Source organism: Dendrobates tinctorius, unplaced genomic scaffold (genome assembly GCF_039654945.1).
Source record: "Dendrobates tinctorius isolate UK_male_01 unplaced genomic scaffold, ASM3965494v1 ptg000037l, whole genome shotgun sequence".
Lineage (NCBI taxonomy): Eukaryota > Metazoa > Chordata > Amphibia > Anura > Dendrobatidae > Dendrobates > Dendrobates tinctorius.
In genome coordinates this window covers 24,614,578-24,626,930 of record NW_027361705.1, presented here as the reverse complement: position 1 = coordinate 24,626,930, position 12,353 = coordinate 24,614,578, and positions in this window count along the sequence as shown.

Here is a 12,353-nt window from a genome sequence, read left to right as displayed (position 1 = left end):
GCATTCCCAGCACACAGCAGCGGTGATGGTTCTCACACGAGCCGTACGGGCCGGGGGCAGCTTGGCAGAGGTGTTCGTGGTGCACACAGCAGAAGTGGCGTTGGAGACAGGGGTTTCATGACAATGTTGTGGACTGATTTTTCAAATACCGCTCACACAACTGGTAATACTGCATCGATGGAAAGTGACAGGAGACAGCAGTTGTCAACTATGGTTACAAACTACTTTTCCTCCCATATCGATGTTCTCCCACACAGGTCATTCCCCTTTGACTATTGGGCCGCTAAACTGGACACCTGGCCTGAATTGGCACAATATGCCTTACAGGAGCTCGCTTGCCCACCTGCAAGTGTGCTATCGGAAAGAGTCTTCAGTGCAGCTGGATCAATCCTGACAGAAAAAAGGACCCGTCTGTCAACCCAAAATGTGGATGATCTAACCTTCATTAAAATGAACCATGCATGGGTTTCCAAGGATTTTGTCCCACCTTCCCCTGATGACACATAGGGTGACAGAAAAATGGCTTGCTTTGGTCCACCTCTTCCTGGGACTTCACCTATTTCGCCTTTTGCATCAGCTGAATGTCCAACATCAACATATGCCACTTTCTAAAACTCCCTAACTGTGCTGCCTCCCCCCCATGGCCGGGGTCACCACCTAGCGCACGACACCGTGCGAGTGCCGTTGCCCTGGACAGGTGGGTAGGCCGACGCTTGGGCGCGGGCACTGGCACAGGGTCCCTCATAGTGCAATCAAGTGTCTCTGACGGTGGTGGTGCACACCCGCCGTCAGACACACCGCTGTACTATGAGGGGCCCAGTGCCAGTACCGACGCCCACGAGTGGGCCCCCCTTGCTTGGGCAGGGCCCCAGCATTTGCAATCTTTACCTCTCCCTGCTCCTCCGCTGTGTAATCTGGGCCGTCAAATCCATACTGTTCCTGACACCATCTGAGCCTGCCTCCTGATGTATAGACATACTGTATATTTTGAATGTGTACGCTATCCATACATGTTATCTGGGGATACGGTACCCTTTCTAACCTTTGTGCAATCACGTGCAATCCATACTGGGCCTAACACCGTCTGAGCCTGCCTCCTGAGACATATATTTTGAATGTGTACGCTATCCATACATGTTATCCGGGGATACGGTACCCTTTCTAACCTTTGTGCAATCACGTGCAATCCATACTGGGCCTAACACCGTCTGAGCCTGCCTCCTGAGACATATATTTTGAATGTGTACGCTATCCATACATTTTATCCGGGGATACGGTACCCTTTCTAACCTTTGTGCAATCACGTGCAATCCATACTGGGCCTAACACCGTCTGAGCCTGCCTCCTGAGACATATATTTTGAATGTGTACGCTATCCATACATGTTATCCGGGGATACGGTACCCTTTCTAACCTTTGTGCAATCACGTGCAATCCATACTGGGCCTAACACCGTCTGAGCCTGCCTCCTGAGACATATATTTTGAATGTGTACGCTATCCATACATGTTATCCGGGGATACGGTACCCTTTCTAACCTTTGTGCAATCACGTGCAATCCATACTGGGCCTAACACCGTCTGAGCCTGCCTCCTGAGACATATATTTTGAATGTGTACGCTATCCATACATGTTATCCGGGGATACGTTACCCTTTCTAACCTTTATGCAATCACGTGCAATCCATACTGGCCTAACACCCTCTGAGCCTGCCTCCTGAGACATATATTTTGAATGTGTACGCTATCCATACATGTTATCCGGGGATACGGTACCCTTTCTAACCTTTGTGCAATCACGTGCAATCCATACTGGGCCTAACACCGTCTGAGCCTGCCTCCTGAGACATATATTTTGAATGTGTACGCTATCCATACATATTATCCGGGGAAACGGTACCCTTTCTAACCTTTGTGCAATCACGTGCAATCCATACTGGGCCTAACACCGTCTGAGCCTGCCTCCTGATATATAGACATATGTTTTGAATGTGTACGCTATCCATACATGTTATCTGGGGATACGGTACCCTTTCTAACCTTTGTGCAATCATGTGCAATCCATACTGGGCCTAACACCGTCTGAGCCTGCCTCCTGAGACATATATTTTGAATGTGTACGCTATCCATACATGTTATCCGGGGATACGGTACCCTTTCTAACCGTTGTGCAATCACGTGCAATCCATACTGGGCCTAACACCGTCTGAGCCTGCCTCCTGATGTATAGACATATATTTTGAATGTGTACGCTATCCATACATGTTATCTGGGGATACGGTACCCTTTCTAACCTTTGTGCAATCACGTGCAATCCATACTGGGCCTAACACCGTCTGAGCCTGCCTCCTGAGACATATATTTTGAATGTGTACGCTATCCATACATGTTATCCGGGGATACGGTACCCTTTCTCACCTTTGTGCAATCACGTGTAATCCATACTGGGCGTGAGAACGGCTGGCGAGCTGTTACGCAAGCTACAGCACCTGTGGTTTGCACACGTAAGTTTTTCATTTTTTCAGGAATGACGGTTAGGCCTAATTCCGGAACTGCGGTTGACCTGCACTTACTGGGAAATCATTGTTCACGGGTAATAATTGTAATCAGTGATCCCCATCACTAACGTTGTTCAGCGGGTTATCTGCACCTGTAAGCGACAAACGCTGGCCTTTTCAGTGTAGCGCACATGCAGCCACGGACATGTAAGGGCATGACACACCAGTTATTGGCCAATCTCATGTGCCAGAGCCTCACGTGTCCCTCTAGTAAGCCGGACTCGGACCGCGGGGCATGACGGAGTCTCGTTCGTTAACGGAATTAAGCTTGCAATGTGTGCATCTGTTCTGTAGCTGGCATGGTTGAGGTTTCCCAGGTGGAGTCGAATTTAACCGTAGGCTCCACTCCTGGTGGTGCCCTTCTGGACATTCCTTTAAGGTTCAGCTTTGCAACCATACTGCCCACGTAAAACAAACACTTTGCCTTCATGAACGCTGTTTGGAGGGTCATGACTCGTGGGAATAACGCCGCCCAATCAGTTAACCTGCTAGAGAGATCCTTCGTTGCTCCCAAGCATGACATCACACTCCCTAGGAAGAAGGTAATGCCACTGTGGCGACCGTACTCCTGGGGGCGACACAAGTGCACTGATGCCCAGCCACTGCTCGATGAATCTGCTGGTACATTGACCCAGACCACTACATTCCCCTCGCACGCTACACGGCCTGAATCTGACCCTGATGAAACTCAGGTTACCCTTCCCATATACAGTTCCATCTTACACGGTGACAAAGAGGAAGCTGCAGATGAAAGTGCAGGTTCGGCCCACCCGCCATCAGACACACCACCGTACTATCAGGGGCCCTGTGCCAGTGCCGTCGCCAACGAGTGGGCCCCCCCTGCTTGCCCAGGATCACAGCACTTGCAAAGTTGAAATACTGTGCAGTGAGATGGAAGATGGGGACGACGAGGAGTCTAGACTAGTACAGGGATTCCCTAGCGAGGAGACTTATTTGATTGTTTTCAATGTTGGGACAGCAATTTTTGGGGAGCACTATACTCTGGAGAATGATAGATGGGGCCCACCATACACTGGAACATTCCAAAGGTGGACATCAGACACTGGAGCAGCATTTACAGGGCCCATTATACACTAGAGCATTAGAAATGGGGCCCATTATGTTTGGAGCATTATTTGGGCCCATAAGACAGTGGAGCTTCATCCATGGGGACCAACATATACTGTAGCATTATGTGGAGCTCATCATATACTGTTTCAAACATTATATGGGACCAATGATTCTGTATGGAGAAATAGATGGGCCTCGTCATGAGATGTAAAAAGTGAGGTATTTTTCATTGTACTATACCGCTATTTCTCTGCCGTATCGGAGCATGATGAGTTGTGGTATGTGTTAAAGGGGCGCTCTTTCGCCCAGGGCACATGAAAACCTGCAGCCAGCCCTCCCCCCCCCACAACTTTAGCCAAATAACCCCCATTTTTCAGTGCGTATCTTGTATTATGAAGTTAATTAAGGTTGACAAGCTTAAGTAAGAAGAATTGATGCTTTTGGCATTCAAATGGGAACTGTAGGTGTGTTTCCTGTCCTCCTCTCACTGCCGACTTTTATTCCCCATTGACTTACATTGGGTTTCGTGTTTCGGGACGACCCCGACTTTTCCCTATAATCGGACGATCTTGCTCGACCCGACTTTTGGAAAAGTCGGGTTTCACGAAACGAAACACGACCCTAAAAAACCAAAAGTCGCTCAACTCTACCCTCTACTCCTCTTTGGTCAGACCTCATCTGGAATACTGTGTACAGTTTTGGGTGCCACATTTTAAAAAAGACATCAACAAATGAGCAAGTTCAGAAAAGAGCGACCAGAATGGTGACGGGTCTGCAAACCCTGTCTTAAGAGGAAAGGTTGCAGGATTTGGGAATGTTTAGCTTGCAGAAGAGAAGACTGAGAGGAGACGTAATAGCTGTCTACAAATATCTCAAGGGCTGTCACATTGTAGAAGGATCATCTTTATTCTCATTTGCACCAGGAAAGACTAGAAGCAATGGGATGAAACTGAATGGGAGGAGACAAAGATTAGATATTAGAAAAAACTTTTTGACAGTTAGAGTGATCAATGAGTGGAACAGGCTGCCATGAGAGGTGGTGAGTTCTCCTTCAATAGAAGTCTTCAAACAGAGGCTTGGACAGACATCTGCCTGGGATGATTTACCGAATCCTGCTTTGAGCAGGGGGCTCGACCAGATGGCCGAGGAGGTCCCTTCCAACTCTACGATTCTATGAAGCAGCCTGGGAGGAGAAATGAGGAATGAACTGGCGGTAGTAATTCGTGAATCTAAGAAACCGCAGGATGGCTTTCAGACCATCTAGATAGGGCAACTTCAGGACAGCGGGATCCATTTTCAGGCTTGGAGATAATGTATCCAAAAAATGGAACAGAAGTCTATTCAAAGATGCAGATTTCATATTTGGAAAACAGTTCTTCCCTAATCTCTGCAGAGCATGGCTAACATCACTTCGGTGTGAAGGCAGATCAGGGGAGAACACCAAGATATCGTCCAAGTACACTACTACACACGTGTAAAGAAGATCTTGGAAGAATCAATATCAATCGAACAGAATTCATAGTACAGCATTAAATAGTAATGAGGTCCTATATCATAAAGTTCATGGACAACACATGTTATGGACACTCCTCATATCAAACTCATTTACAGAAACAAAAAATGGAGTAAAAAAGTCCACTAATAATATCATAAATATTATTCAAAGGACTGGTTTACAGATAATTATATCAATAGACAAGGTCAAGTAGAAAAAAGCACAGATGATACACTAAAGAGTGGATGAGCAGGTTTTGTAAGTGGTAAGGAATTTTCACCATGAAAGATCACAAATAGTAAAGTGCCAGCACATGAACATAGTATCATATCTTTTTAAATGCCTCATATCTCTGAAATGGAGCTACTAGTAAGAGTCAAAGTATCTTAGTGGAAAAAATCCATAATGTTCCTCAATAAGTATCTAAGTAAGCTCAAAGATGTGGAGCGCCCCGCGGGGCCTGGGGGTACTCAGTACCAGGCCTGTCGACTTCCATGGGGGACGGTGTCACGGTGGCGGTGACCCAGTCCGTGGCCCAGAGGCGTCCAGTAATAAAATAGGGGAAAGCTGTGTGGTATTTATGTGGTAAAAATGAAAATAAAGTTATTAGATGGTAAAATACGTGACGCCACCTGTGGTATTCTAGTCAGAGGTGACCAGCGCTGCCGTGTTGATTCTCTGGGATGGATGTTGGGCGCAGCTATGATGTTGTAGCCCTCCACAGGTAGGGCTGTAGTCCCAGGTCAAAGATGTTAAATATATAGTAAAAATGACTGTAAACGTTGGGGTGCAGATAAATGAGAGAAAGACACAGAGAGGTGCAGGTTCTTTACCTTTTACTGGTAATACGTTGCAATCCGGAGTACCACATACAGGTGATGGAATGAGTTTGGCTCGCCTGGAGGCATTCAGGGGATCCACCTTGCCAGGTGGGGATTTAGGACCTTCCTTTCTGAGCTTTGTGTGTGGGTCTCCGCTGTATATAACTATGCTGCGACCCTCTATTCGTGATGGTTTCACTAACTTGTACGGCTGTCAGCGTGAGCCTATTCCACGGGTACCATTCTCTTCACCGTCGGCCCCGGGCTCCTTATCTGCTGACGTGCCCTCAGGTGTTCAATGTGCACAGGAATTTACAATCCCCTGTAGTTTCAGATTCGGCTATCAGGGCTTACAGCTCCTGTCAGGCTAGGACTCTGATGTCCCTTTTCTCTTTATTAGCGCTTCACTGAGGGGTCTGCTATATGCAGTATTTTAGCTTCCCTAGAGTCTCTCAGTCTCTGCTTTTGTCCTTTCCCTCTTCACAGATCAGCTCTGCCTATAGAGCTCCTCTCAGATCAGCTCCCTGTCTTCATCTGGCAGGATCTTCCAGAAAGATCTCTTTACCTCACGTCCTCACGTTTAACTGTCCTTTCTCCTCACAGCTGCTTCGTTTCCATGACAACCCCCTCAGCTGATTTCTAGCTGACTCACCAACCGCTTCTGCTGGCCACAATTTATAAGACAGCTCCCTTTTCTGGCCTGCAGCAGGAAATCGTGATTAAATCTATGCTGCCTGGCATGGGGGTCCCTTTCTGCCTCCAAGCATGACTTTACCCATTAGAGGGAGGTAATGTCACTGTGACAACTGGACTCTGGGGTGTCACATTTGCATGAAACAAAAAAATAATTATTCGCTCTGTTGGGCAGACAGGTAACCAGCCCCAAAGTATGTTTCGTGTGGACTTTCATGGGGGGGGTGCAACTAGCTGTGTGTTATGACCAACCATATATAGAACTTACCTCAGGAGTACGCTATCTGTGATTTCCAAAAATGCCCATGTGGGGAATATGGGGAAGAGACAATAATGATCTTTTTTTGTTTTATGTATCTTTGAGTTTACTTAGAAACTTATTTAGATCCCAAAGAAACTGGTCACCAGTTCTTGTAAGACTGCAGGTGGATTACAGAGTCCAAATGGCATAATACGATACACATAGTGACCATCACAGGTATTAAAGGCAATTTTTCATTCATCTACCTGGAGAATTCGGATCAGGTTTTATCTACACGAAGGTTGAGTTTCATGAAGATTCTGGAACTTTTAAGATGATCAAACAGGTCGGTGATGAGAGGCAGAGGATATTTATTTTTGATCATTACCTGATTGGGTCCCATATAGTCAATACAGGGTCGAAGTGAACCGTACTTCTTCTTTACAAAGAAGAATCTTGCTCCAGCCAGTGAGGAAGATTTCAGGATAAATCCTCTAACCGGATTCTCTTTAATATATTCCGACATGGCTCAGGTCTCATCCTGCGACAGGGTGTACATTCGACCTTGTGGAGGGGATGCGCCTGGAAGGAGATCGATAGGACAGTCATACGACCTATCAGGTGATAGTGCCTCAGCTTCCTTCTTGTCAAAGACATCGGCTTATGTCCAATATAGCACAGGCAAGCTGGGTAAGTTAGAGGGGTAAGCCAGGGGTCAAACAGGACGAACGGGAACAAGGCATCTTTTCCAAGATCTTCTCTGCTCCAGAACGTAATGACTCGATTGGCAACCGAGAACTGCTAGCGATAAAATTGGCCCTGGATGAGTGGCAATTCTTGCTACAAGGGGCTATGCATCTGATGTTTATCTACACTGACCACAAGAATGGAGCTTATCTGTAATCCACACAACGTCTTAATCCACAACAGGTCAGGTGGTCTCTGTTCTTCTCCAACTTCAACTTTACTCTCCATTTGCGGCCTGCAGATAAGAACGTCAAGGCAGACGCACTCTCCAAATCGTTTGTCTTCCAATCAAGAGGAGGAGCCTCAACATATTATTGAAGTCTCCAAAAAGAATTACTGTTGCTCTGTTGGATTTGGCTGGTCTCTCCTCCAGAAAGACTTACGTTGTTGAATCAGATGGGAAGCGAAACCTTCTCTGGGGTCACTCGTCTAAGTTGACTGGCCATGCTGGACAGAAGAAAACAGCTCTTCTCATTTCCTGACATTATTAATGGCCAACATTGCGCAAACATAGTGCAGATTTCATGTCTGCTTGTCCCTCTTTTGCCCAAAAGAAAACTCCTAAACCGCTTCTGAGAGGGCGGTTACTTCCTTTGCCCATACCATCTGCCCCCTGGCAGCATATTGCAATGGATTTCATCACTGATCTTCCAGTATTGGCTGGTGTACCATCATCTGGGTGGTTGTGGATCGCTTATCCAAGATGCCTCTCTTCACTCCACTGCCCGGACTTCCATCTGCGTCAGTGCTTGCAGAGAAGTTTATTGTACATATTTTCCACCTCAGTGGCTTACTGCTCCATATTGGATCGGATAGAGGTGTCCAGTTTACTTCTCATTTCTAGCTACTAAATGTCTTCTTTGGCCTACCATCCTCAGTCCTATGGACAGGTAGAGTGGGTCGAGCAGATCCTGACTAACTTCCTCCGGCACTTCGTTAATGCCCACCACAGTGACTGGGCTGATCTCCTGTCTTAGGCCGAATTCTCATAAAATAACCAAGTGAGCGAATCCTCTGTCAAATCTCCATTCTTTTTTGTCTACAGTCAACATCCCAAAATGGAACCCAAATGCTTATAGTCATGGGAAATAGCAAGATCAGATGGTGCTCGCCCTCCCCGGGTTCTGCGACGGTTTTCTGCAACTGCCCTGGTCTGGTGTTTTGGCTGCAATGGTGACGTCATGACTACAGCACACATCACAGGCAATCACTGAGCTCAGCATCTAATTCCATCTACATCAACAGTGTCTCATAGCTCACAGATTGGCTGCAGTGATAATGCATTGTTAACATGGCATTGCCACTGCAGCCAAAACAGAGATCAGCGCAGCAGCAGAGGGCAAGCGCTAGACTTGGTGAGGCTTTGTTATTTTGTTGGCGGTGTTATGGTTAACATTTTTATATTATTATAGTAGTTAATATTTTATTTCTTGCTTTGATTTATCATTGAAACAATTTATGTCTATATATGGTTATATATTTATAGCTTTAATAACTTTGTGTTCGTTTTACTTGAGAACAGACAAGACTTGTACACCAACTGTTGCTGTGTGGTACTCACAGGTACGCAGGATGCAATGATGAGCCGGAGACAGAGCAAGCTCAAATTCAACCTTTATATATGGGTTATATGGATAACTGGTAAGCTGAAAATAGTTTTCCACACAGGGAAGCTAGACACTAATACACAAATAACACGATATAAGACTACTCGTCAAGTGCCGGCAACTGTATGGCCGTGATATGGCAGACTACAAGTCCTGGAACAACGGAGTGTCACTTATCCTTCTCTGACGTCCTTCGGAGTTGTTGTCCGGGAGGTGTCCATTTGGCATCTCAGCCACTGGGTCCAGCTGACAAAGAGTTGTCGGAGGCTTTGGGCGTTCCTACACCCTGGTGCAGAATGGGCACAGCAGGCCCCAGAAGAGTCTCCCAGCGTCAGAGCTGCCCCTCTAGGAGGTGAGGTAGTGACCGCTTCGGACCTTGACGTACAGGCCATCTGGAGTGGGGCAGTGGTGGCCGCGGGTGTCAGTGTACAGGCCGCAGCCATGGTATGGAGCGGGGCAATGGCGGCTGCAGATGTCAGCAGACAGGCCGCAGCCGCGGTATGGAGCAGGGCGTAGGGGGCCGAGGGTCACAGCGTATGGGGCACAGATGCGGTATGGAGCAGGGCAGAGGAGGCCGCGGACTGCGCTGTTTCTCTTCCCCACGTCGCTCGGTACCGTCCTTTCCCCGGATCAGGCAAGCCCCTGTCCTGTCTTTCTGGAAGGCACTGGCTTCCTCTTGCTCTCCAGCACCACCTGGATTCCTCCTTCCTGTCTCTCGTCTCTCTCCCCATCGAATGCTGCTTGCTGGCCTCCTGTGTCTCTTTTAGACATATCTGCAGGTTAACAGCTTTATTCCTGGTGACAGGTTCCCATTCATCAAGACACTCCCTTTAAAGCAGGGTTCCCTAACTCCAGTCCTCAAGGCCCACCAACAGATCATGTTTTCAGGATTTCTGTTATGATTGGGTCACCGAGGAGGAAAACAAGACCAAGCTAAGCTACAGAAAACCAGAGAGGTTGGTAACTAAGCGGATTGCAGACCCCTGATCCTATCCACACAGCTAGCAGTAGCCGTGGAGTGTGCCTACGATGATTCTAGATGCCTCGACACAGCCGGAGAACTAAATAAGCCTAACGCAAGAAAAGGGGAAATCTAAACTGCCCCAGAACAGACCCCAAAGGAAGAGACAGCCCCCAAGCATATATTGTCTGTGAGACAAGATGAAAGCACAAACACAGGTAGGAAAATAGGCTGAGCAAACGATGGGGCCCACACTAACTAGAAAGGACAGGAAAGGAAAGACACTGTCTGCTATCATGCAAAAAACCCTGCAAAAACGTCCAACACTTCTGATAGCAAAAACTCTGAAGTCACTAGACTTCTCCCACTATATCAGCACTCTAGCATATTCTGAAAGCAGAGCAAAAAGAGGCCAATCTAATAAGGCACAAAAAACAAACTGACACAAACAGTAACATAAGGATGGAAATTAAGCACAGCCCCAGCCGGGGCTGGCTGACCACACAAAACTGAATAGACAAAACCAAATCAAATGTGAAAAATAGCAAAGAACACTTAGTTTGAGCATGCAGGGAGTGAACTGGAAACAAAGACCTCAGGAGGCAGGAAAAATCACCAGCAGAGATAGAGGGAGTCGGCTGTCTTAAATCCAGTCAGAGACTCCAGATGTCCAATCGTTGTCCTCATTATCAGGTGGCAGGCCTCTGTCAATTAAATCAGCTCTATTACCTCCTGTAACTACCAGAGGGAGCCCGGAAAGAGAATTAGCGACTCCTCTGTCAATACAACCAGCTCCACTACGTTCACTAGCAACAAGAGGCAGGCCAGAAAGTGAATTCACAACAGATTTCCTTAGTATTGCTCAGGTGATAATTGCTTCACCTGTGTAATACAAAGGAAATCCTGAAAACATGATCTGTTGGTGGGCCTTGAGGACTGGAGTTGGGGAACCCTGCTTTAAAGCACCAATCCAAAGTTGTTTTAAGAAGTTGAAATTGTCAGTATTCATTCTACACAGCGTGGGATTTTGGTGCCTAGTTTTCTCTAATTGCATGGACTCTAGTACTATTAACTACCTAATGCCCTCTGCAGTGCAAGCTATGTTCCTATACTTAGAGTGGTTCCCTCAGCAGATTGACCTCCTGCATTCCCAAGGACGGCCATCTTGTTCTGTCCCCGCATGAGGCGAATTAAGATGTGGCTGGTGAATAGGGGATGAGAGAGGTCCTACCTTCCTTTCCATAACCCCTTCCTGATATCAGACGTACTATCCCGTCCATGGGACCCGGGACCCTATGCCCATGGACAGGATAGTACGTCTACCGCGATCAGTGGCGCCCACGTGGTGAGCGCCGCTGATCGCAGCCGGGTGTCAGCTGATTATCACAGCTGACACCCGGCACAATGGGTCAGAGGCGGTCACGGACCGCCCCCGACACGTTAACCCCTTGCACACCGCGATCAAACATGATCGCGGTGTACCGGGGGTTAAAGGGAAGCATCGGCAGGGAGGGGGCTCCCTCCGTGCTTCCCTGAGCCCCCACGGCAGCGCAATGTGCAGCGCTGCTGCGGGGGGCTCCTTTCCTGCAGGCCCCCGAATCCAAGATGGCGACGGGGGCCTTCAGGGGCCTGCAGGAAGCTGGCTTCCTCAGTGCCTGCAAAGCGCAGGCATGAGGAAGCCTTCTGCACTGCCTGTGACAGATCGCTGATCTGTGATGTGACAGATCAGCGATCTGTCACAGGACAGTGAAGTCCCACCTGGGACTATTTAATAAAGTAAAAAAAAAAAAAAAGTGTTAAAATAATTTAAAAAAAATCGCCAAATAAATTAGAAAAAAAATAAATATTCCCCCAAATAAATCCATTTATTGGAAAAAAAAAAAACAATAAAAGTACACATATTAGGTATCGCCGCGTACATAACAACCCGCCCTATAAAACTGTCCCATTAGTTAACCCCTTTAGTGAACCCCTTAAAAAATAAAAATAAAAAACGAAGCAAAAAATAATGATTTATTATCAAACCGCCAAACAAAAAGTGTAATAACGCGCGATCAAAAAGACGCATATAAATATTCATGGTACCGCTGAAAACGTCATCTTGTCCCGCAAAAAACGAGCTGTCACAGAGCATCATCAGAAAAAAAATATAAAAGTTAT